General features: G+C 43.8%; 1 pseudogene; it reads right to left on the bottom strand.

Moving 5' to 3' along the window:
- LOC102184147 lies at window positions 1,563-27,935 on the bottom strand (annotated as a pseudogene).

The raw sequence follows: 27,935 nt of genomic DNA, 5'->3' as shown, positions 1-27,935 counted from the left end.
AAATAAAAACATTTACTGAAGGAACTCAACAGCGGAATTGAGCAGGCAGAAGTAAGAATCAGCAAACTTGCAGTTAGGTCAATTGAGATGATTCAATTGAAGAAGAGAAATTTTTTTTAAAGTGAGTTTAAAAAGAGCGAGTCACCTTGTGAACTGCTGCTGCCACCGAAGGTGAGTGCAGGCGTGTGAGTCGGAGATCTAGAGGTCCCTCACCATGAGGACTTTATCATGAGCACAGGCTCTAGGTCCAGGGGCTTAAATAGTTGCCACTTGTGGGCTTAGTTGCCCCGAGGCCTGCGGAATCTTCCTGGAGCAGGTATTTTTACCATGTCCCTGCATTGACACAGTAAAAGTCATCCATATATACAGTAAAAAAAGGCAACTCAAATTAAGAGGCCCAGAAACAAGAAAAAAAGGGAAAACTGGAGAATGAAAAGGTGTTGCATCTCAACCTTATTGGTGAAAAACTGCAGTGGTTTCAAAATCATCTTGAACCTCAAAAAAGTGGAATATTCAAAGAGAGATGCTTGTGAATTAATTGAAAGGTATTTGAGTCGATTCAGTAGCGAGCTGCAGCGGATTGAGCTACAGAACAGCATCAAGGACAGGCGGCGGGGGTAGGGCGGGGGGAGCGGCACTGTTTGCAGGAGGCAGTCATCAAGCAGACCCTGGAGCGAGAGCGGCAGCAGTACCAAGGCTATAGCCTAGAGATTCCAGACATTTTATTTATTTATTTTTCAATGTAATACTGTTTATTTAACTTCAAAAACACTTCAACATTCTAAACATACAAAAAAAAAAACAAACCGACATTGCAGATCGTGTTTAGTACAGAAGGTTCTTGAACTTTCACTGGTGCAATGGCTCTTGGCTTTGCTGACAATGAACAGCTCTACAGTTTGTTTAAAAGAAAAGTTTAAAACTACTGCACTTCAACTAAGAACGATCCAAAACACTTCTCATGCCTGCTGACCACCGCCCCTGCCGCCCCCCACCTGTTATACAGCTAAGAATGACAGCAGGATGCTATGTCACCGTATATAAAAACAAGACAATCTGAAGCTAAATGGATACCCGCTGCAGTGTCCACAGGTCCAGCCCCACAGTGCATGCCCTGAGCTACGGCCCCTCCGGAAGGCATTGCCCCCACAGCCTCCATACCAAGCAAGGAGCATCAAGAGTGTGTCTCGGTTGCTTTGTTCTTTTTACAGACTATAGATACGTACAGTTGAGCACTCGGGATTTCTAGCCAATGACCATAGAATTAACACACCACCTTAGAAAAAAAAAAAAAAGCCAGAAACACCTTTAAATGCCTTGTCACACCAACAGCAAAGTGCACAGAGTGAGGAGAACACGAAAGCCTTTTCACTTTAAAAATGTTTGGAAATATGTACAACTTTGAAACAGTTTCCAGGTGCTCTGGACACCCATGGCCGCTTAACGTAAACCACTGACAGTTGCTGGAGCGCTTTGAGAGACTAGGATATGGTCATGATCCAGCTGGGTAATTAAACATAATGAGGGCAACAGACACCTCTTGGGTGAGAGGTGTGTCAATCAAGGCACTCCCTATTCTAAGGTATTCACAAGGAGACAGATCAACTGTTTATTTTAATTCACCCTCTCCCTCCTCCTCCTCTTCGTCTTCCTCTTCCACCTTTTTCCGGGCAACTTTAGCAGGACCCTTGGAGCCATCAAACTTCCCTTTAGACTTAGAGTCTCCAACACCCTTCTCATACTTCTTCAGCTTCCGCTGCCTTGTTGATGTATGGCTGCTTCTCACTGTCACTTAAGTTATTCCGCATCTCGCCCAGCTTCTTTGCCACATCTCCAAAAGAGACGCCAGGGTTTGTAGACTTGATCTTGGGGTGGAATTCAGAGCAGAATAGGAAGAATCCAGACGGTGGTCTCTTGGGGGCATTAGGGTCCTTCTTCTTCTTGCCTCCCTTAGCTGATCCATAATCCTTCATTTCCTGATCATAGTGCACTTTATCCGCCTTTGCCATTTCATCGAATTTCGACTTCTCTTTCCCGGACATGGTCTTCCACCTCTCAGAGCATTTCTTGGAAAATTCAGCAAAATTGACAGGGACCTCTGGGTTTTTCTTCTTATGTCCCTCTCTGCATGTCTGCACAAAGAAGGCATAAGCAGAAATCTTGCCTTTGGTTTCTTAGGATCACCTTTAGCCTTCTTGACTGTACTGTTTTCTAGTCTGGGCAGCGCAGGGCACAACGCGCGGTCAGTGCTCCACAGCCTCGCGCTAGCTGCCTCCACGAGAGCCGCCTCTCCAGACAGTTGAAATGCAGATAATCTGAAAACTTTTAGGAAATAGGATTTTTATCTGAAGAAATTGCCAAACATTAAAATGAGAAAAAGTCTTCATGGTGAGAGCCTGAAAGCCTTCTCCCAAAATCAGGATTTTCTCTTAATACTTCACAGCATTGTAATGGAGTTTTTAGCCAGGGCAATTAGGCAAGAAAAAGAAATAAAAGACATTCAGACTGGAAAGAAAGAAGTAAAACTATCAGATGGTTAGTCTTATATAAAGAAAATCTTAAGAAATTCACAGACACACAATTTTAGACTAATATATTCCGCAAGATTGTGGGATACAAGATCAATATACAAAATACTGTTCCATTTCTGTATACTAGCAATGAAGAATCCAAAATTAAATTCAGAAAACAACTCCATGTGCAGTTGTACTGAAAGAATAAACCATTTAGGAATAAACTCAAGACAGAAATTTAAGATCCATGCACTGAAATTCTAAAACATCATTAAAAGAAGTTAAGAGCTAAATAAATACAAAGAATCTCATGTTCATGAACTTAAAATAGCAATATTCTTCAAATTAATCTATAGATTCAACTCAATCAAATTAATCTATAGATTCAACTCAATCCCTACCAAAATCTAGCTGGATTGTTTGTTTTTAAGAAACTATCTAATCCTTAAATTCATAGAGAAATGTAAGAGATCCAGGACAGACAAAACAATCTTGCAAAGGAAGAAAAATGTTAGAGGACTTATACTTCCTAATTTTAAAATTTATTACAAAGCTATACTAATCAAGATGACTTGGATCTAGTATAAGGGTAGACCTATAGATCAATAGAATTGAGAGTTCAGATATAAACCCATATATTTATAATCAACTGATTTTCCTCAAGACAGTTCAATGGGGAAAAAATAGCTTTCCAACAAATGGTCCTTGAACAAGATCTCCATATGTAAAAGAATGAAGTTGGACCTCTCTCTCATACCACATACAAAAATTAACTCATAATAGACTAAATATCTAAATGTAAAAGCGAAATCTGTGAGACAATTATAATAAAATATGGGTGTATATCTTCATGACCTTGTATTAGATAGTGATTTCTTAGAATGGCACCTAAAACACAAGCCACAAAAGAAAAATAACAAATTAGAATTCATCAAACTTAAAAATGTTTGCTTCTCAAAGGACAGTATCAAGAAACTAAAGAGATAAGCCACAGAATGGGAGAAAATATTTGCAAATCCTATATCTGATAAAGGTCTAGTATCCAGAATATTTAAAGAACTTTTAAAACTCACCAATAAAAAGATAAATATACCAAACAAAAAGTGGATAAAGGACTTGAAGAAATAAACTTTTCTCTAAAGAAGATATATAAATTGCCAATAAACACATGAATATTATTAATTCTTAGGGAAATGCAAATCAAAACTACAGGGAAATACTACTTCATAACTCACTGTGTGTGTGTTTGTGTGTGTGTGTGTGTGTGTGTTTGTGCATGCATGTGCATTCAGTTGTGTCCTACTCTTTGTGGGCTCGTGGAATGTAGCCTGCCAGGCTGCTCTGGTCTATGGAATTTTCCAGGCAAGAATACTGAGTGTGTTAGCTACCCAGTCGTGTCCGACTCTGCAATCCCATGGACTGTAGCCCACTAGACTCCTCTGTCCATGAAATTCTCAAGGCAAGAATACTGGAGTGGGTTTCCATTCCTTCCCCAGGGGATTTTTCCAACCCAGGGATCAAACCTGGGTCTCCCACATTGCAGGCAAATTCTTTACCATCTGAGCCCCCAGAGTACCCCCAAAGTGAAGGTGTTAGTGGCTCAGACATGTTGACTCTTTGCGACCCCATGGATTATAGCCTGCCAAGCCCCTCTGTCCAGGGGATTTCCCAGGCAAGAATAGTGGAGTGTATTGCCGTTCCCTTCTCCAGGGGATATTCCCCACCCCTGGACTGAACCCAGGTCTTCTGCACTGCAGGGATTCTTTACCAACTGAGCCCCAAGAATACTGAAGTGGGTTGCTATTTCCTTCTCCAAGGGATCTTCCTGACACAGGAATCAAACCCACATCTCTTGTATCTCCTGCATTAGCAGGCAGGTTCTTTACCCGCTGAGCCACTGGAGAAGCCCCCTCATACCCACTGTCTTTTCTATTATGACCACTAGACTGGTCCTAATAGAAAAGACAGACAATAACAACTGTTGTTGAGGGTGTAGAGAAATCATAAACTTATACATAGATAGTGGGAATGTAAAAGGATACAACTGCCTTAGAAAATAGTTGGCAGTTTCTTAAAACATTATGCGAAGAGTTACCATATGACCATATAGTCTACTCCTAAAATGTAAAATGTAAAATGTAAAAGTATACTACCAAGAGAAGTGAAAACATATGTTCAGATAAAAACTTTTACATGAATGTTCACTACAATGTTATTCATAATAGCCGAAGAGTAGAAACAACTCCAATGTCCATCAACTGATGAATGGATAAGCAAAATATGGTATATCCATACAATATGATATTGTTCAACCTTAAAAAGGGCTGAACTACTGACTCTTGTTAGAACGCAATGAACCTTGAACACTTATGCTACATGAAAGAAACTAGACACCAAGTGCAGCACATTATAGGATTCCATTTCTATGACATGTCCAAAATAGGCAAATCCATAGAGACAGAGAGACTAGTGGTTGCCAGGGGCTAAAGAGAGAGATGAATGGAGAGTGATTGCCTAAAGGGTATAGGGGATGATGAAATGTTCTGGTGAGAGTTGTACAGTCTGTGAGCCTACTAAAATCCACTGAATTATACACTTTGAAAGGGTGAATGTTATGGTATGTAAATTATACTTCAATGAGAAAGAACAGGTAGAACTTTCCAAAACAAATATTCAGTGGTTGCTTAATCCCTCAGAGAACATCAAGAATTCATTTAGATAACCTAGAAAAAAACATTTTACTCAACTATTAAATTATCTTAAACTTTTAACTCTGAAACTTAGGCTTATGTTGTATTTTGCACTACCTTCTTACAAAGTGATATGTTAATTACAGCTGGATTTATAGAGAAATGTCTGGAAAGTTGTTATCTGAAATATCAACAGTGGTTGCCTTTGGGAGATGGTATCTTGTGTAGTTTTAAATTTATTCTAATGCTTTTATGTATTACTTACATTATATATATGCATATGTATCAACTTTATAATCACTAAAATATATAAAGCTCTTTTTGGCAGAAGAAAAAAAAACTGGCTATGCTGAGAAACTGTTGATAGATAATTTTAAAGATTCTTTCTACTCACATGAAGCCAAGAGCATTTTGCTAGTTGATCCCAAGGGGGGAAAATGCCCAATTAGCCAAGTGATCACAATTCAAGAATTATTTTTTGGATAATGAACAAGGACCTGTGCTAAGCCATGCTGTGTGAGAGAGAAGGACATTTAGGGCAGGGTTACTGCATCCAAGGGTCTTTTGATGTGGTAAAGGACCTCAGATATGTAAAGAAATAACTGAAAGGAGGCAGAACAGAAGCCTAGCAGAGAGGGGCCTGAGACACCGCAGAGTCCCCGAGGAAGCTGGGATAAGCTGTAGTTCACTGTCTCCAGATTCAAAGACAGGACAGCTTTAGCAGTTCATCTTTAAGGCGAAAGCTGGAGTTCAGTTCAGGGGGAGGAGGGGAGACAAAGCCAGAAGTGAGCATTTGAGAGCCTTACCCGCTTTTCCCACCTCCACCCCCATCACCATCACCACAGCTCCTCCTTCCTGAATCCCTTATACTTCTGGGCGCCAGCCTGCCATTTCAGGCCTTCACGCAGCTGTTCACCTGGAATGCCCTTCCCTCCCTCATTACCTCAACCCTCTTGCTGTTCTATAAGAATCTGGTATTCTCAGGTTCCTGTCACTCTTCCAAAAGAATTCTCCTTGCCTGAGACAGGTTGAGTTCAAGGCCTCCCGCCTGTGCTCTGACAGCGTTCTCAGTCTGTCTCTGTCGCCCCACACTACACTCTACCTTGTAATGACCTGTTGAGTATTTGTTTCCTCCACCAGACTGTGAGCTCAGGGTACAGAAGGGCTGGGCACCTGGCGCAGAGCGCTGGTCGTGACTGAATGGTCGTTGCTACATGCTGTAGCTAGTCCAGGAAATAGGAATGGTAGCCTTGGAGTTCTGTGTGCCCAGTGTGCCCTCCCACGCTTTTGTCTAGGAGCCAGCACTGCCCTCCTGGCCACAGAGTCAGGCCAGCAATGCGGGCTGGGCCAGTTATCACTCCCCATGCCCCAGACAGTGAGACTCACCCAGGAATATGGGGGGCCCAAGCCAGGCCATTCAGAGTTCCTCCCCCAGGGCAACTGGGAAAAGGTATACTTTCCCGACTGAGGAGTTCAGCTGACAGTGGCCTTATTGCTTGCCAGGTACAAGAAAACCTATCTGCAGGAGAGAATGACGCACAGGACAAGCAAAAACGAGAGGAAGCAGAAATGGTGTTACGGTAGTTAATGACAGTCTTGGAGACCCTGGTTCCTGTCTTGGAGATTCCCAGAACTGCGCTCATTCAGGCAGATCTTTCCTCATAGATGGGGATCTTTCAATAAATACTTCTGTGGGTATAAGCTGGTCAGGCAGGCTGCGTTTCTGTCACTTATAGGACTATCCCTGTCCAGTGCTGGGATCCTCAGTAAGACATACAGCTGGAAAGATCAGCAGAGGCCAGGTTGGGGAGGATTCTAAATGCCACATGAGGGGTGTTGGAGTTTATTTGTAGGTACAGCAATGGGTAATGAGTAGTCAGAGCCTCAGGAGATAATACCAACAACACATAAGTTTTTAATTAGAGGGAGAGGGGAAATGGAAGCCCAGTTGGAAATGCAAAGTAAAAACACCCCCATATATCAGCAAGGTCAAGGAGAAAGAAGGCTGAAGAAAACCCTAATTTTGTTATGTAGGAAAGAGCAGCAAGGCTTGTGATAAATGGGAAAGTAAAGGAGAAAGGTGGGCATGTCGAATAAATAGTCATTTCTAAAACACTGCAAACAGCTCCATGTGCAAACATTAGTCACTAATACAAATGAGATCTCAGGGGTTTTATAAACAAGCAAGCCGTTGCCAAGACTCACATCTGGCAGATGATACATCCATCATGTGTAAATACTTCACGTAGCATCGATTACCCTGATCAATTTTAGGCATCTATCATTTTCCAGGCCTACAGCTCAGCACAGGGAAATTACAAAGAAATGGGATGTCCTGATCTTTCTACAGCTGGCTCATAGGAAAACAGTGAATAAATCCATGGCAAAACTCAGGTGGCTTCTGAGGTATAAAGAAAAAAATTGCTATTTTGTTTTTCCATAGAATACTTTCTTAAACTAGATCAAGCAATCATCATCTTCAAAATTCAGTACAGAAACCATCCTCAACTTGGGAGGCAGAAAGATCAATGACACCCAAGGAACAGGGATAACAGCTGCTTAACACAGGGAGCCACAGTCACTGGACCTGATGCAGCAGTATGACATCTACTTAAAGGGAGATAAAGTAAGACTGGAAAGGTGAAAGGTGGAAAGGAGGTTAGGTTTTATTGTGTAGGCAAAGGGAAGTCGTAAGAGGTTTTATAAGCAGGAAAAAGACATGGTCAAAACGGTTCAGAGAGAGCCTTTTGTAGGCAGAACAGAAGGCAATAAGGTCCCCGCAAGTGGGGAGAAAATCAACAGACTCAGGATTGTCAGTCAAGAGAGATGATGGGGGTTGGAGAACTGTGTGAGGTGAGTGAGGAGCACTTCAGACGGAGGTGGTGGCTGAGGCCCTGCAGTGGGTGGGAGAGCGCAACTGACATGCCAAAGAGAGAGAAGGCAGCTGATGCTGAACCCTTACTGGGTACCAGCACTACTCTGGGCACTTCCTACATACTATCTCATTTAGTCCCTCAAAGCAATGCTGCACTGGACTGCCGTGGTGGTCCGGTGGTTAAGACTCTGCACGTACACTGCAAGGGGTGCAGGTGTGATTTCTGGTCAGGGAACTAGGATCCCATGTGTTGCAGCCAAAAAATTAAATACAATAGTAATAAAAAAACAGTCCTGCAGGGTAACCATTATTATTTCCAAATTTACAAATAACAGAAAGGAGACTCTGAGAGGTGAAATAGCTTGCCTGAGACCACACAAATTTTTCCAATACAAAAGCCTGAGTCTTTTTGCAAAATGAGACAGCCTCCTGGTGTACATTATTTATCCCTCTCAACTTCCTCAGGTAGGAGCTGAGGCAGAGATTTAAAACTTTACTGACGCTTCCAGCTGGTGAGTGCCCAATGCTGGACGAGAGCCCAAGCTCAACCCGCTCCCGTTTCCCCTCACTCCCTGCCCAGCTGACCTGTTAAATGAGCCTTTGTTCTGCCACGTTGTGTAGCTCCCTTGTGATCACTGTTAAACCAGAAAGTCTTATTGGGTTTGTTTCAAAACGGACACTAGGAATGGGGATGGCCCTTCCTCCCACCAGGAGGAGCCTCAGCACCTTTGAAAATAATTTCCCCAAAGTCTCCTAAAACCCTAGGTCTCTACCCAGCAGCCCTGGCCTGCCGAGGTAATTTCCAAAGCCCCAGCCTTGAAGGCTCACAAATCCTCCGTTCATGTTCAGACATATAAATTGCATTAGCAGAGAGAACTACGCATCTGGTGGTGTGATCTCGAAGAAGAGAAGACGCAGGAGTTCAAGTGCACACACGTGAGCACACTCGGGGCCTGGCCCATCTCCAGCAGAGCCGAGCAGGAAGGCTGGGCCTCTCCAGCCCTCTCCACGCTGAGATGAAAGGAGTCCATTTCCCTCCTAAGAGTGTCCTAGGAGTGCGGGAGAGGGATCTCCCACACTAACAGACTCACCCACAACTTCAGGTCATTGTCACTGGAATTAACAGGTTCACTCAAGAGGCTCAGCCCAGAGCATTTGCTGGAGTGAATGGGGCAAATTTTTCCTGCAGACAGACCAAAGACTTCGGGTTTTTTCCTCTGGCACTTCCAGCTAGTAGTTTATCAGAATTCCCATGAACACAATACTTTTCAATCTGTTCACATTTACCTTAAAACCTTGATCTGTTTTAGGCTCTGTGCTGGATTCTAAGGACCCAGAGATGGCACCTGAACTCAAGTTCTCAGTCCAGGGTGGAAACCAAACAGTGAATGAGGTCAAGGACTGAAAAGGCCTCTTGGCAGGTTTGGAGGCAAACAGACCTGGGTTCACATCTCAGTCTTCGTACTTGCTAGTTGTAAGGTTTTAAGCAAGTCATTTCAATAAGGAGCCTCTGTGTCTTCATCTGGAAGTTAGAATCTATCCAGCAGCATTGGTATATGGAAGAGAGAGAGAGGATTGGTATAGCACCCAGGACTGAAAAGATGTGCCATATATGCTACTGATTATTAAGAGAAGAGAGTAAATATTTTCAATTGATAGAATTAGTGAAAGTTTCCTGGAGGAGGTAGTATCTACATAAGATCCTACAAGATGGATAGATTTTGATCTGGTTTTGAGGGATTAGAGGGAAGAGTACAGGGGCTTTTTAGGGCAGTGAAATTTTTCTATGATACAGTAATAGTGGAAACATGTCATCATGCATTTGTCAGAATGTACAGCACAGAGTGAACCCTAATGTAAACTATGGACTTAATAATAATGTATCAACATTGGTTCATTAGTTGCGGGAAAATATATTACACTAACACAAGATGTAAATAACAGGGGAAATTGGAGGGGGTTGTGTGTGTGTGAGAACTCGGCACTTTCTGATCAGTCTTTCTGAAAACCTAAAAAACAAACAAGCAAAAAAAAAAAAAAGCCAGGAAAGAGAATTTTATACAAAAAGCCGGCATAAACAAATGCCGGGTGGTCATGACCTGTGGCTGGAGCATGAAGCACCTGAAGAAGAGTGATCCCAGAAAGGTGGGTTGAATATCATGTTAAACTGTTTATGCTTTATCCTGCGAGTATGGAGAGATGGTAAATATTTCAAAGTGCTAAAATGATCAGACTGCATTTAAGGATCATCAGTTAAGATTACCCCTGAACAGACATGAATCTGTAACAAAGGACAGGACAAGAAATGATAAAAATCTGAGTTAAGACAGCAGCAGTGGGATGGAGAAAGGTGGCCAGATGCAAGAGCTATCCTGAGGTTGTCTCCATCAGAATCTGGTGATTGACTGATCTATTGACGTGAGTGGGAGAAGGGGAGAAGTCTAGGAGAATGCCTGGTTTCTGATTGATGCTAAACTGGTGGGGGATGGGTGGTGGCAGGGAGGGGTTAGGGACATCCCTTTGGAGATTGGAATGTAGGAAGGCTAGATCTGAAGGTACAATAACCTTGCCCAGCTTCAACATGTTTTTAAGAGAATATTGTTTCAAATGTGGTACGGAACACTTTCTAGAACTCTCTTGTTCTGGCCCCTTAGGGCTGACTGGGGGATTACTGCCTACAGACTTGAACCCACGCTTACCTATGTGGACACTCAGCCTGTTACAGAGGTCTTTTCAATGCTGAGCTTAAGGCTATCTCCCTGCGACTTCCCCCACTGAACCCAACTTGGCCCTCAGAGGGTTCTCTCTAATTGGCTTTCTCTGCCCCAGGACAGCCCATTAGAGATCTGTAGACCATGTCCCTTGAATCTGTCCTTCTTCAGCTAGACAGTTTCTAATCCTTCACTTGTTCTAACACAATATAGTTCCCAGGCTGCCCTCCCTACCTTAGACATACTCCAGGACACAAAACCCCAGGAAAGTCTGACGCAACCCAGAGTATGTAGAAATTTAACATCCCTCCTTCTAGACATTATTTCATTAGCACAACCTGGGATCCTCTTGGGCCCCAAGGGTAGCCCTTCATATTTCCCACTCATCTCCATCAACTCCATCACCTAGCCCATCTCTCATTTACCTCTGTTGAGCCAGAATTCTGCAATTGGATTTTTATCTCCAAGCGTAAGACTTGATATTGACCTGGACAAACTCCACCCTGCCATGGGGCCATCTACAGGACTAACCAGTTGGAAAGTGGAACACGAAGAGCTCCAGCCAAGCCCCTTTGAGGACTTAGAGGCAAGTGAGGGGCAGCTGAAATAGTCTGGCCCTGCTCTGGCCTCAGCTCCTCCATCTTCCATATGGGCATGAATATCTGCTTTCCTGCCAACCCAAGAGAAGTGACCATACCCCATCCCCAGGGAATAACAGAGGTCAACTTACACATCCTGCTGCTGCCAGACAATACCCCCAGCCTATCTGAACAGGAAATTCTACAAAAGTTATGATGTGGAAAAGTGTCCTCACGTACAACCAAGAGTCCCCATAACAACCAAGAGTCCTGAAGAGTTGCCATAAAAACTTGGAAATCCTTGGCCTTCCCAGAGTGGAGCATGCAGCAGCTTGCTCTGCGGGAACCCGGCCATCTCTTCAAGAAACACAATTGCACTGTTCCCAGCCCTGAAGCCCTACCCAGAGGCTGACTGAAGGTCTAACTCGCTTAGTTGGCCCCTTATTTCACTCAACATTTGGCCCATCAGAAACAATAAATTTAAAAACAGAGGCGGGTCTTAGAAGACAACCTTTGGGGTCACTTACCTTTAAAATTCAGTTTATTTTGATTCATCAAATACTAATATAGGGTTTAAAATGAAGTGATTCGGAGTGACATTGGCAAAATGGCAGAGTAAGGATCTCCAAAAATCCTCTCCACACACGCAGTGAGAATTGTCAAAACTGGCGAAAATTGTCAAAATCTACTTTTTCTGAACTCTGAAAATTAATCAAAGTCTTGCAGCAATCCAAGGAACACTTATTCAGGGAAACCATATGTTTGTATGTTCTTCATTCAAAGACTCATACATGATGCTCATAGCAGCATTCTTCATAACTGCCCAAATGTGGAAACAACCCAAATATCCATCAATTGAGAAGAGGAGAAATGTGGTATATCTATATACACTACAGTATTATTTGGCCATAAAAAGGAATGAAGTACTGATACAAGCTACAACATGGATGAGCTTGGAATCATGTTAAATGGAAGAAGCCAGTCAGAAAAGCCACATATTGTATCATTCTGTTTCTGGGAAATATTCAGAATAGGTAAATTCATAGGGACAAAATGTAGACTAGTGTTTGCTAAGGACTGACAGGAGTGGGAAATTGAGAGTTATGTGAATGGATATGAAGTTTCTTTTTAGGGTGGTGAAAATGTGCTAGAAATAGACAATGGGGATGGCTGCACAAATATGTGATACAATAGAAACATCTGACTTGCACACTTTTAAAGCGTGAATTTTTTAAAATTGTTATTGGTGTATAGTTGATTTAAAATGTTGTGCTAATTTCTAGTGTACAGCAAAGTAACTCAGTTATTATACATATATATATATGTATATACATTCTTTAAAAAATTTTTTTCCTTTACTATTATGGTTTATCCCAGGAGAAAGCATACCATTCCCTGTGCTATACAGGAGGACCTTGTTGCTTATGCATTCTAAATGTATATAATAGTTTGTATCTCAGTTCAGTTCAGTTCAGTTCAGTCACTCGGTCATGTCCGACTCTTTGCAACCCCATGAATCACAGCACTGCAGAACTCCCTGCCCATCACCAACTCCTGGAGTTCACTCAGACTCATGGCCATCGAGTCAGTGATGCCATCCAGCCATCTCATCCTCGGTCGTCCCCTTCTCCTTCTGCCCCCAGTCCCTCCCAGCATCAGAGTCTTTTCCAATGAGTCAACTCTTCGCATGAGGTGGCCAAAGTACTGGAGTTTCAGCTTCAGCATCATTTCCTCCAAAGAAATCCCAGGGCTGATCTCCTTTAGAATGAACTGGTTGGATCTCCTTGCAGTCCAAGGGCCTCTCAAGAGTCTTCTCCAACACCACAGTTCAAAAGCATCAATTCTTCGGCACTCAGCTTTCTTCACAGTCCAACTCTCACATCCATACACGACCACTGGTACGTCAAGGCTGTATATTGTCACCCTGCTTATTTAACTTATATGCAGAGTACATCATGAGAAATGCTGGGCTGGAAGAAGCACAAGCTGGAATCAAGATTGCCAGGAGAAATATCAAGAACCTCAGATATGCAGATGACACCACCCTTATGGCAGAAAGTGAAGAGGAACTAAAGAGCCTCTTGATGAAAGTGAAAGAGGAGAGTGAAAAAGTTGACTTAAAGCTCAACATTCAGAAAATGAAGATCATGGCATCTGGTCCCACCACTTCATAGGATATAGATGGGGAAACAGTGGAAACAGTGTCAGACTTTATTTTGGGGGGCACCAAAATCACTGCAGATGGTTATTGCAGCCATGAAATTAAAAGACACTTACTCCTTGGAAGGAAAGTTATGACCAACCTAGATAGCATATTGAAAAGCAGAGACATTACTTTGCCAACAAAGGTCCGTCTAGTCAAGGCTATGGTTTTTCCAGTAGTCATTGGGGGCAGGAGGGGAAGGGGACGACAGAGGATGAGATGGCTGGATGGCATCACCGACTCGATGGACATGAGTTTGAGTGCACTCCGGGAATTGGTAATGGACAGGGATGCCTGGCGTGCTGCAATTCATGTGATTGCAAAGAGTTAAACATGACTGAGTGACTGAACTGAACTGAACTGAACTGAGGAGAAGGCAATGGCAAGCCACTCCAGTTCTCTTGCCTGGAAAATCCCATGGATGGAGGAGCCTGGTAGGCTGCAGTCCATGGGGTCACTAAGAGTTGGACACGACTGAGCGACTTCCCTTTCACGTTTCACTTTCATGCATTGGAGGAGGAAGTGGCAACCCACTCCAGTGTTCTTGCCTGGAGAATCCCAGGGATGGGAGAACCTGGTGGGCTGCTGTCTGTGGGGTCACAGAGTCGGATACGACTGAAGCAACTTAGCAGCAGCAGCAGGAGGGAAACAAAGATCCCATATGCAGAGCAACACAGTCCAAAAAACCCCTAGAATTTGGATAAAAAGTCTAACCTCTTTTTCCTTTGTTCTTTGTCTAGTTTCACTTGCTCACAGGACAACAGCAGAGACCTTGCGTCTGATGCCTCAAAACAAAGTTCCGAGGACAAAATGGCTCTGCCGACACCTCAGCTTGGAGGACCACGTGCAGAAGCTGCACAGGACACCTAATTCAAAGTGGAGGCAGCGAGCCATGTGCAGAGACGCTGCACCCAGCACTCAGACCTGGAGCGTGAGCAGTACAGCTGCTTTTGCCTCAGGAGAACTCCACCCCCTCGCCACTGACTGATAACCTGATAAAGCCCCCTAGACATCTTTCAGCCTGTTGGGGAAGCGTGTACTCTAGAGTATAGGCTTGCAGCTGTCCATTACTTGACTAGAACAAATAGCTGGCGAGAAGTTGCTATATAACACAGGGAGCTCAGCCTGGAGCTGTGTGAAGACCTAGAGGGGCTGCGGAGGGGAGGGCGGTGATATATGTATAGTTACGGCTGAATAGCATTGTTGTATGGCAGAAACTACCACAACATTGTAAAGCAATTTTCCTTCAATTAAAGGATAAATTTGAAAAAGAAAAGAATAAAATTTTGTGTCTGAACTGAACTTCCTCTCATTCTATGGGCTTGAATGACACCAGAGAGGAGGACCCTTGTTGTTGCCCAATTGGAAAGGGTCAGCAAAAAAAGTCATCTGTTCCTTCTCCTATTTAAAACTACACAGCATCTTAACAAGCAGAGACATTACTTTGCCAGCAAAAGTCTGTATAGTCAAAGCTATGGCTTTTCCAGTTGTCATGTACAGATATGAATGTTGGCCCATAAAGAGGGCTGAGAGCTGAAGAATTGATACTTTCAAACTGTGGTGCTGGGGAAGACTCTTGAGAGTCCCTTGGAGAGCAAGGAGGTCAAACCAGTCAATCCGAAAGGAAATCAATCCTGAATATTCATTGGAAGGACTGATTCTGAAGCTGAAGCTCCAATACTGTGGCCACCTGATTCGAAGAGCTGACTCATTGGAAAAGACCCTGATGCTAGAAAAGATTGAGGGCAGGAGAAAGGGGTGACAGAGGATGAGATGGTTGGATGGCATTACTGATTCCTTGGACATGAGTTTGAGCAAACTCGAAGGACAAGGAAGCCTGGTGTGCTGCAGTCCATGGGGTCGAAAAGAGTTGGACATGACTGAGCGGCTGAACAAATAATTGCCAGTTGCTTTCAGATTGAATCAGACATTTCGTGACCCACCCTACCCCACCCCCAGCCCACACTACTCTCCCTGCCCGGCACAGAAGCCACACTGGCCCCTGTTTTGTCCCAAGACTCGTGCCCTCTGCCTGGAGCACCCTTGCCTGCAGGGCTGCTCACTCTTAATCAGGTCTCATCAGGTCTCCATTCATGCACTCCACATAGCCACCACATATGTCTTGCTTCCTCATTTGTTACCTACTGCCCCCCTAGAAGCAAACTCCATGAGGACAGAGACTGTGCCTGCTTTGTTCACTGTAGCACAGGGTGGGGGTCCCTGCTTACTTTTTGTAATGAATAAATGATGTCCTCTCAAAGCTTGCTGTCATTTGAAGTTAAATATTTTTTTCTTTTATTCTTTGTGATGTATCTCTTTCCAGAAAAGACATTTAGTCTAATTGATCCCCTGATTAGGATTGTTTTTAACCTCATGAAAGACACCTGAGAAGGGGGTATTCCACTCCCTATTGGAATGTCTCAGTTCAGGATGAATGAACTGCTCTCCTATTGGCCATGTTAGCAGCTTGAGAGGCACCAGGAGGGACTGTAGCCTGACAGGAACCTCACCTTCCTGGCGGAATGACTTATTCTCCCTGTTTATGGACACAGATTGAAGTGAGCCAGCCTGGTACCCTTCCCGAATTGTGTGACTACCGTACTAGGTGCCATGCTGGGAGGAGGGGCACCTCTTGGGTGTTGGGCAGGGGATCCTGCAGATAGTCTCCAGATATGTGTTTTCTTAGCTGGCATCAGCCCCTTCCTCAACTCAGACTCCCATGAAATTTCTCATGTAAATGTCTCTATTTCTTAGGCATGGAGAAGATACCCACTCAGGTTGTTTTCATGAATACCGACAGTACCTCCTTCTCTGCCCAACCCTCTGCACTCGTTTTTGAATTCTTATTTATTTGTTTTCTCAGTTGTTGCTGTTGTTGTTTAGTTGCTAAACCATATACAACTCTTTTCATACTGTTCATGGGGTTCTCAAGGCAAAATTACTGAATTGGTTTGCCATTCCCTTCAGGTAAAACCTAAACAAATCCCTTACAATTATACAGTGGAAGTGACAAATAGATTCAAGGGATTAGATCTGATAGAATGCCTGAAGAACTATGGACAGAGGTTCGTGACATTGTACAGGAGGCAGTGGTCAAGACCATCCCTAAGAAAAAGACATGCAAAAAGGCAAAATGGTTGCCTGGGGAAGCCTTACAAATAGCTATGAAAAGAAGAGAAGCAAAAGGCAAAGGAAAAAAGGAAAGATATACCCACTTGAATGCAGAGTTCCAAAGAAGAGCAAGGAGAGATAAGTAAGTATTCCTCAGTGATCAATGCAAAGAAATAGAGGAAAACAACAGAATTGGAAAGACTAGAGATCTCTTCAAGAAAATTAGAGATAAACAAGGGAACATTTCATGCAAAGATGGGCACAATAAAGAACAGAAATGGTATGGACCTAACAGAAGCAGAAGCTATTAAGAAGAGGTGGCAAGAATACACAGAAGAACTATACAAAATAGATCTTCACAACCCAGATAATCACGATGGCCTGATCACTCACCTAGAGCCAGACACCCTGGAATTCAAAGTCAAGTGGGTCTTAGGAAGCATCACTATGAACAAAGCTAGTGGAGGTGATGGAATTCCAGTTGACTTATTTCAAATCCTGAAAGATGATGCTGTGAAAGTGCTGCACTCAATATGCCAGCAAATTTGGAAAATTTAGCAGTGGCCACAGGACTAGAAAAGGTCAGTGTTCATTCCAATCCTTAAGAAAGGCAATGCCAAAGAATGCTCAAACTACCACACAATTTATGCTAGCAAAGTAATGCTCAAAATTCTCCAAGCCAGGCTTCAACAGTATGTGAACCATGAACTTCCAGATGTTCAAGCTGGATTTCAAAAGGGCAGAGGAATCAGAGATCAAATTGCCAACATCCACTGGATCACCAAAAAAGCAAAAGAGTTCCAGAAAAACATCTGCTTTATTGACTATGCCAAAGTCTTTGACTGTGTGAATCACAAAAGACTGTGGAAAATGGTTAAAGAGATGGGAATACTGGACCACCTGACCTGCCTCCTGAGAAATCTGTATGCAGCTCAAGAAGCAACAGTTAGAACTGGACATGGAACAACAGACTGCTTCCAAATAGGGAAAGGAGTACATCAAGGCTGTATATTGTCATCCTGCTTATTTAACTTATATGCAGAGTACATCATGAGAAATGCTGGGCTGGAGGAAGCACGAGCTGGAATCAAGATTGCTGGGAGAAATATCAATAACCTCAGATATGAGGATGACACCACCCTTATGGCAGAAAGCAAAAGCCTCTTGATGAAAGTGAAAGAAGAGAGTGAAAAAGTTGGCTTAAAATTCAACATTCAGAAAACTAAGAACATGGCATCCAGTCCCATCACTTCATGGCAAATAGATGGGGAAACAGTGAAACCAGTGAGAGATTTTATTTTGGGGGGCTCCAAAATCACTGCAGATGGTGACTGCAGCCATGAAATTAAAAGACACTTGTTCCTTGGAAGAAAAGTTATGACCAAGCTGGATGGCATATTAAAAAGCAGAGACATTACTTTGCCAACAAAGATCCAATTAGTCAAGCTATGGTTTTTCCAGTAGTCATGTATGGATATGAGAGTTGGACTATAGAGAAAGCTGAGTACCAAAAAATTGATGCTTTTGAACTGTGGTGTTGGAGAAGACTCTTGAGAGTCCCTTGAACTGCAAGGAGATCCAACCAGTCCATCCTGAAGGAGATCAGCCCTGAGTGCTCATTGGAAGGACTGATGCTGAAGCTGAAACTCCAGTACTTTGGCCACCTGATGCAAAGAGCTGACTCATTGAAAAAGACCCTAATGCTGGGAAAGGTTGAAGGCGGGAGGAGAAGGGGGCAACAGAGGATGAGATGGTTGGATAGCATCACTGACTCAATGGACATGAGTTTGAGTAAACTCCAGGAGTTGGTGTTGGACAGGGAAACCTGACATGCTGCAGTCCATGGGGTCGCGAAGAGTCAGACACAATGGAGCAACTAAACTGAACTGAACTGATACGATTCTTTCGCAACGCTGTGGACTGTAGCCTGACATGCTCCTCTGTTCATGGGATTCTCCAGGCAAGAATACTGGAGTGGGTAGCCTTTTCCTTCTCCAGGGACTCTTCCCAACTCAGGTATCAAACTCATGTCTCCTGCATTCTCAGGCAGATTCTTTACTACTGAGCCACCAGGGAAGCCCCTTATTTCCTCAGACACATTCTTAAAGTAAAATTATTGAGTTCAAGAGTACTCCTACTTTACAATTTGATTACCAAGTTGCTCTCCAAAAGAGTTGAACTAATTTATGCTCCTCTAGGAGTCTATACAGAGAAGGCAATGGCACCCCACTCCAGTACTCTTGCCTGGAAAATCCCATGGATGGAGGAGCCTGGTAGGCTGCAGTCCATGGGGTCGCTAAGAGTCAGACATGACTGAGTGACTTCACTTTCACTTTTCACTTTCAAGCATTGGAGAAGGACATGGCAAACCACTCCAGTGTTCTTGCCTGGAGAATCCCAGGGACGGGGGAGCCTGGTGGGCTGCCGTCTATGGGGTCACACAGAGTCGGACACGACTGAAGCGACTTAGCAGCAGCAGCAGCAGCAGCAGCAGCAGCAGCAGCAGCAGAAGTCTATAAATAAAGTCCTAAATTTGAAGGCATTTGCCAAAAAAATTTTACTCCCACATCACACCTCACCTTACTTCACTTTTTATGGAGATTGAAAGTAGACTCTCACCTCGCTGGGGAAATTTTGGGGTGAGGGATCTGTTCTATCGGGGAGCAGTGTGGACAAGATGCACTTCCTTCTGGGTGAATCCTGGGACAAACAGTGTCTCAGGCAGTCACCTGTCCTCTGGGTGAAATATCCTGATTCATGGGCCACAGACAGCTGAGGAGGAGTTACAGCAAGGCAACTTTGTGTGATTCCCTTAAACTCCAGACACTTCTGAAGAGCGGCTTGCGGAGGAGACCTACCAGGCCTTCCCTCAAGCTGTTCTGTGCTCTTCCCCACCTCCTGAGTCCCTCTCCTCTGCTGGCTAAGGTCAGGATCATCTCAAACAGCAAGAGAACACAACTCCTCTCCTTCTCGCGTCAAAATGGTAAGGATTTACATCAGAAACTAGTTTTGGCAAATATGCAGTGAGATAGGCGAGCTCTTATGTTACTGATGGGAGTGCGAATCCAAAGCCAGAGAAATGTTCACACCCTTTTCCCTCAGGAATTCTACTCCTCAGGATCTGCCCTAAGGGAATACCCAGGTGCTGTCATAGGTTTCATGTATGAGGATGCTCACTCCAGCATTATTCACAGAAGCAACAAATTTAGAAACTACAAAAATATCCGATGATAATGAATTGGTTACACAAATCCAAAAAATCAAATACTGAACAGCCATTCCATATCATGTTTTTGAAGAATATTTAACGACATAGGAAAAGACTTAACACATGAAATGAAAAAAGGAGAGCTGCCAAGTTATAGCTACATGATGTTTTCAGCACTGTTAAAACGCAGGTAAGGAGCCTTGAAGGTTACTCACTAAAACATTTACAATGATTTCTCCAGATTAGATGTGGTTATAATTATCTTCTTCACTAGTCTATGCATTTCTCAAATTTTCTTTAAGAAGTATATATTATTTTTAAATGGGAAAAAAAATATTAAGTCCTACCATTGTCCAAGGCTCAGTTGAAATTATACTTTTTCCTGGAAACTCTCCCAATGGGTGTGACAAGCATTTCAAAGATGTGGCCATTAACATGATAAGTTCCTGTACCTGTCAGCTCTATTCATTGAACTGTAGACCTTGCGCTTCCTTTGTGGCACTCATCTCCGACTCTCTTGCTTTATGGCTACTTAATAAAGTAGTCCTGTCCTGCTGCCCTGTACCCAGCCTGAGGTCCAGATGGCAACACAAGGGACAGAGACAAAGCTTCTGTTTTTGTCCTGTCTTTCTAGGGCACAGGACAGTAAATGTTTATTAAATTTGTTGAATGTGATCAGTCAGATTGTCCAGAAAACAAGAAATTCTACTTGTATTCAGAAGACCTAGGTCAGCAGAGCTCACATTCAAAAATTGAATCAAGACCTCTGCTTCTGACCATGGCCTGTAAGAAAGGGCTTGGTCAGCTCCTGAGCATCCACACCAACAACAGTCCACCCCGCGCTCACTGCTCCTTGGTCACACTTGCCGTGCCCCTCCGTCTCTGGGCCATGCCATGCTCCTTTCAACCTAAGGACCTTCACACCTGTTCCCTTGGCATATTTTTTTGTCCCCTTCTAGCTGGCCATCTTCTTGTTTTCTGTCAAGTTCAGCTCCACAATGGGCTGGTTTGGTCTCCCCAATAGTTATTTTCCTTCTTACCTTTCTCACAATTTTCTTTCGATATTTGTGTGCACTTTGGCTTTATGCTTGTCTCTTTTGCTTCATCAGAATTGCCAGAAAGCTGGGTCTGTCTTGATTACTGACAGCTGATCCCAGCCTCTAGCACAGAGTCTGGCACCATCAGGGGCTGAGTGAATGAAAGGGGACAGATAACATGGGAAGGACCTGGCACTTACTAGGCATATTTTTCCATTTTCCTCTTTCCCCAGATCCTAGAGTTGATCCAACTCCCTGAATTCAAACTGACAATGTAGCATCAGAGTTTCAGAACCAGCCAAGACACAGGGAGGCCAAGAGCCTCATGGGGCGCACAGGTGGTGTCCAGAGCCCCGGCTCCTGACTCCTGGCACAGTGCTCCAAAGAACTAACCCGTGGGGTTGGACGCAACCCCAGACTGGGCTCTGTTTTTCTACTTCCCAAATCCCTTCCCGGGAACGAGTCCTGATATGGTAGATGAGAGTGAATAAAGTCTTTCATGCCACTATTTTTCATCAGGGCAGGGAATCCGGGGCCTTGGGCCGTTTGGATCTAGCTCAGTGTAGCAACAATAATTCCTTACATCTTCACACTGTAATGTCATCTCCAAAGCACTATTGTTCTCTTAGTCTAGCTTCACAGAAATCCTGTGAGGTTGGACAAGCAGCTCATTAACCCATGTAACATATGAGAAACAAGAAGGCCTGAGAGGCATGTCAACTTGCCCAAAGCCACACCGCTGGTTAGTGGAAGAGCCAAGCCTGGAAGCCAGGCTTCCTGATTACTAGTCTAGAACTCTTCCAGTATTTCCAGCATCTAGCCATGACCCTCAAATCTTTGTTTCTTTTAGTACTTTTGAGTCAGTGGCATCTCAGCGTAATTAGTGATGTGATAAATAGCTGAGGGAAGAGCTGATGGGGTAATGGGTGTGGCTGTTGTCGCCAGGCCCTGGCGTCCATCACCCAATCACGTGGTGTGGGCCTTACTGCTTAAAGTTCCTGTCCTGGCCACTCTGTTTCGATCCTGACTTTAAGAGGAAAATAGACCTTGTATTCTTCCTTCAGACACAGCCCCTGCAAAACAGGCAGGACCAACATGGGGGACTCCAGGAGTGTTTGTGATGGAATCGGAACGAGGGATTATGTGTACAGGAGAGGAAAGTGTAGACACTTTCTGGTTGACAAGAACTTGGGCTGTGAAAGAGAGGAGAGAACAAGAGGGGCTCGGGGCAGACTTCAGAACTCTAAGAAACTGACATAGAAATCATTCAGAACAAAGAATGATAAGGAATTCCCTGGTTGGTTCCCTTCTTTTAGTGATTAGGACTCCATGCTTCTGCTGTAAGGGGCACGAGTTCAGTGCCTGGTCGGGGGGGGTCAAAAAAAAAAATCACAAAGAATGATATGTTGGGAAATACTCAGCTTGGATGTTAAGTTCTAACTTCCGGTTAGATTTCATGGTGTAATCTTAGATTACACTAATACCTCTCTGGGCTTTCATTTTCTCATTTGTAATATTGCATGGGAGGCAGGAAGGGATTAAGATGTCAAGTTTCTAGTCTTCCCAATTTGTTCTGACCCCTGAACTGTTGCTGTGAAAATTCCCATGAAAACTTTACATAAATGATCACTTAGTAAAATATCCAAATAAAAGTCTTCATTATTTGGGACACGTTAGAACTGTGCTTTAAGAGCATAGGTTCATAAGCCAGACTCCTTGGGTTCAAATCCAAGTATGCCACTTATGAGCTGTGTGACCTTGAATAAGTTACTAAACTCCTCTGTGTTTCAGTTTCCTCCTTCAAAAGTAAGACTATGTATACCATTGCATAGGGTTGTTACATGGATCAAAGGAGTTAATGCAAGTAAAGCACTTAAAATAGGGCCTGAGATATGGTAAACATTCAGTAAGTGTGACTCTTATCATTACCCAGCAAAATCTGATACTCTCCATTCCACTTAAATGAAATTTGCTGATAACTGAAGCTTTCCATTGGCCAAAATATTAAAAATTATCATTAGTTTGGATATAAGTTAAGAACTACAATCATTTTGAATGTAAATCTTCATAAAACACACTATAAAATGTCTTGCTTTCTTAAAAAAAAAGATCTGTTAATTAAAATTCACCTCCTTTCCTGATTCAGGCTGAACAAGAATGGGAGATCATTAACTTCCTAGTCTAAGTTCTAAGATTTCACAGGTAGAACAGGTGATGAAAGCCCACCTCCACCCTGGGATGGCGTGTGACATACCCCTGTCATAGCAGGTCCCTGGGGGTGGATGGCATAACACACTCCCCAAGGAAGGGCTGGGTCCCCGAGAGCCCGGTGTCCATGCCATACCTTCCACCCACTGTGCTAACTCTCTGGGGTCTTCTTTGGCTCATCATCAGGGTCAATGGCAGTTACACTCCTGGGCTCCTGGGCTCTACCAGTGCATTGAAACTGAAGCCCATTTGGCAAGGAATTTGGCTCCAGTGGCGCCAAGGATGGCTGTTTGCCCGCTGCCCCACTGTGTGCCAGGGTTGGCCTGCAGGCTGGAGCTTGCTTCCTGTCTACCCAGGGCTTGCATCAGACCAGGCAGGGGCTGCCTGGTTTCCCACATGGCCCAGGAGGAGGTTTCTGGCACGCCTATATCAGGACAGCCCACTCAGCCCCTTTGAGGAGAGGCCCTCAGTGCTAACGGGAGCCAGTAATGGTGTGCTTCCTTGTCACTGGCAGAAAACCTCAACATCCCAAGCAGGAGAGCCTCTGATTTCCCCAAATCTGATTTTCCCCAAATGGGAATACTTCTGCCTCTTGCAACCTTACCCAAGGCAAGGTTAGACTTGAACTCTTGAAACTTAATGGAGAAAAATCTCTCTAAAATGGAAAATGGAGAGAATGTCTCTGCTCAAGCTTTAGGTTCTGACAAAGTGAAGTGAAGTCACTCAGTCGTGTCCGACTTTTTGCAACCCCACCAGGCTCCTCCGTCCATGGGATTCACCAGGCAAGAATACTGGAGTGGGTTGCCATTTCCTTCTCCAGGGGATCTTCCCAACCCAGGGATCGAACCCAGGTCTCCCACATTGCAGGCAGATGCCTTAAACTCTGAGTCACAAGCCTGGTCCAAATGTGCAGTCAAGTTACCTAAACTCTCTTGCAAGATTGGTGTCTTTTGGCTTTTTAACACTTAGAATGTGGTGTCTGGTGTATAGCTTAATTATATCAGTTGACTCTTCCACTTCCTGGAGACTTCCTCATCCTACATGCCCAACACACACACATATATGCACACGTGCATTTCCCAACCAGGACCCGGAAGCCTAGATTAAAGAGGAATGAGAAGTTGAGTTTCCCAGGTGGTGTTAGTGGTAAAGAACTTGCCTGTCAATGCAGGAGACAAAAGAGAGGCAGGTTCAGCTCCTGGGTGGGGAAGATCCCCTGGAGGAGGGCATGGCAACCCGCTCCAGTATTCTTGCCTGGAGAATCCCCATGGACAGAGGAGCCTGGTGGGCTACATTTCATAGGGTCGCGAAGAGTCTGAAGCATGACATGACTGAAGCAACTCAGCACACATGCATGCAGAAAGGAGATGAAGGACCAGGCCACTCGCCGCCATTGCCTGCCTTCCAAGTATGACACTTTCTGACCCCTAGCACATTGCCAAGAAGATCCAAAAGCTCACTTCCTCCTCCACCCCAGATAGCAGCAATTACACAGAACGGTTCTTGAGTACTTCCTCTGTGCCTGGTGCTGAACTCCTCTCATGCATTATTCTACCAGCCTAGGAGTCAGGTCTGCGATCCTCAGTGGCCCCAGTCATGCCAAGCTACCAAGATAGAAACATTTAGGTCTCCTACAGTCCCTCAGCCCAATTCCATTAGACAACACCAGCCCAGAAGATCCTCAAGCATAATATCCTGAGGTCAAAAATTCCTAAGAAAGTGCCTTACCTTCCAGGCTCTCCCACATCCCACCTTTTCCCTTCCTTCCTTTTTTTTTTTTTTTTTTCCTCTTTTTTGGCCACACCACGTGGCATGTGGGAACTTAGTTCCCTGGCCAGGGACTGAAATCTCATCCCCTGCATTGAACATGCAGAGTCTCAACCATTGGCCTGCCAGGGAAGTCCCACACTACATCTTTTTTGTATCTTCAGATTTTTTCCTGAACTGGTAGTGTTCTTTTTAAAATATTTTTTGTTGTTTGTTACCTTTTTACTGGTTGATCAACTTTGCTTTTCCGATGGAATTTTACTAATTTTGACAAATTGGGACAACCATAATAACTTTCTGATCCTTTCATTAATAAAGAGACCCTCCACTCTGAAACTTGAAAGGGAGAGAAACTATCCATTTAACTAAACTAGTTTTGCCCATCAGCTCCCTCTCCCCTTCCTTTCCCTCTCTCTACACATATTAACACAATTTCATAAGACGTCTCTAAGCAGCGTTTCCACTGTAATTAATTGCCTTTCACTCAAAGTGACACATTTAAGACGTGAAATAACACAAAGAAAGATATATTTAAGAAATTGAGAGCTCAGTTAACTTTGCTTTTGATTGCTGTGAAAATGAGGTGCTCATCTCTAGGAAAAGAGGGACTTTCAAAGATTAAAGAAGTTTGCCTCATTTAGGAAAAAAAACTACAAGAAACAGATTGAAATAATTATCAGGGGTTGCCTCCAAGTGATGGAGGGATGGATAAAAACTTCCTTGATTCTAAGGCTTTTCTGAGCTAATTTTTAAAAAATAATCATGACTTGTTTTTGTAATAAAAAGACAGGAAAAAATGCACTCAGGGTGACGGCAGCTGAGATGAAGGTGCTTATCTTACGAGTCATTTCCCATCTCTCACTTCCTGTCTTTTCCTGGAGCAAACACTGGGGAAAGGAGGGAGGAGGCTAAGTCATCAAGAAAGCCTCGTCCCCAGTGGGCAGATAGAAATTAAGAGCTTGCATAACTTTCCCAGAGTCGCAAAGTCTTTGGTGAATTTATGATATGCTCTATCTGCAGGTTATCAGGTTGTCTGCCCAGAGCTCTGTGCTGTTTTCCCCGTTGCTGAGTGCCAGTGAATAATGTCCTAAGGCACCTCAGAAACACAGCCTCCTAATAAACACTGGGTTCCAGGCAGCCTGGTACCCATTAAGATGGCTACTATCAAAAAACAAAACAGAAAATAACAAGTGTTGATAAAGATTCGAGAAACTGGAGCCCTGTTGATGGGATGCGTGCAACACCTATGGAAAACAGTATAGAGTTTCCTCAAAAAATTAAAAATAGAATATGAGCCAGCAATCCAAATTATGGATATATATCTAAAACAATTGAAAGCAGGGACTGGAATAAATATTTGTACACATATTATTCACTATTATACACAAAAGCCGAGATAGAGAAGCAACCTAAATGCCTTTCAACAGATATATGGATAAACAAAATGTGGTTTATACATACAATGGGATATTCTTCAGCCTTGAAAACAACAACAGAAAAGGGAATTCGGACACAGGCTACAACATGGATGACCCTTGAGGACATTCTGCTAAGTGAAGTAAGCCAGTCACAAAAAGACAAATTCTGCACGATTCCACTTATAAGAGGTATCTAGGGCTTCCCTGATGGTCCACTGGTTAAGAATCGCCCCGGCCCAGGAAAGTCCCACATGCCTCGCAGAAACAAACCCTGTGCACCGCAACTGCTGAGCCCGTGGGCTGCAACTACTGAAGCCTGTGTGTCCTAGAGCCCTGCTCCCCTGCGAGAGGAGCCACCGCAATGAGAAGTCTGTGCTCTGCAATGAAAAGTAGCCCTCGCTCACCACAACTAGAGAAAGCATTCCCAGCAGTGAAGAACCACCACAGCCAAAAAATAAATAAATAAATATTTTTTTTAAAAAAGGCCATCTTAAAAAAAAAAAAAGGTATGTAGAGAAGTAAATTTCATAGACATAGAAACAAAATGATAGTTAACAGGGTCTGGGGGGAGAGGGAGAAAGAGAGTTATTTAATGTGTATAGAGTTTCAATTTCACAAGATGAAAAAGTTCTGAAGATCAGTTTCATATCAGTGTGAATATATTTAACACTACTGAACTGTACAATTAAAAATGGTTAAGACGGTAAATTTTATGTTATGTGTGTTTGTTTGTTTTTTTAACCACAATTAAAAACAAAAAGACTAGGGACTTGCCTGGAAATCCAGTGATTAAGACTCTGTGTCCCAAAGCTGGGAGCATGGGGGTGGATCTCCAGTTAGGGAACAAAGATCCCACATGCCATGTGGCATGGCCAAGAAAATATATAAAAATAGATAAATAAAATACTAGAACCTTTATTTTTAAAAAGCCACTGTGAAAATAAGTAAATAACTAGGTTGAAGGCATTAGCAAGTTACTATCCACCCTACCGTTCCAACAGACGTGACAAGGAAAAGTTATTACATTACTATAATAACCTGGGCAGCGCGCTCATTCGAGTTCACCATCACCCTTCTTGGATCATATCAGTTCCTCCGTGTAACACACAGGCCACACTTAACGGCAAGAGCCAGGCAGAGGTGCACCAGACACGGAGAGACTGGAGCCCAAGAATGAAGTCTGTTGACTTCCAGCTGAGAGCCCCGGAGGGGTGGGGTACGGGGAGGAGAAAGGATTGGCCTCAGAACTTGTCTGGGCTGAGCCTCCTAAGACTCTTCTGTAGGTTCCGCGCTGGGAAGAGGGCTGTGCAGTAGAAAAAGACTCACAGTTAGGCCCCTGCAGAGATCAGGAACTGATTTCCAAAGCAGAAACCAGAAGAAATCAGCCCGTCCACTGCGGATTGCTCACTGCCTTCCGAGTGCAAGTCGCGGATTCATCGCGGTTCCTGCGCGGTTTCTTGATACCTCTCCGACCCCTCCAGCCTCTGCTCTTCATCACCCACTCTGGTCCCCAGCCGTTCTGTCTTCCAGGTTTAACACCTGTCTGCCGCCTCTGCTCGTGCCTTCCTTCGCTTGCTCTTCCGCACATTCTCTAGTCGCCTAATCATTCCCGACAT

Source organism: Capra hircus, chromosome 8 (genome assembly GCF_001704415.2).
Source record: "Capra hircus breed San Clemente chromosome 8, ASM170441v1, whole genome shotgun sequence".
Lineage (NCBI taxonomy): Eukaryota > Metazoa > Chordata > Mammalia > Artiodactyla > Bovidae > Capra > Capra hircus.
This window is presented reverse-complemented; position numbering and strand designations above follow the sequence as displayed.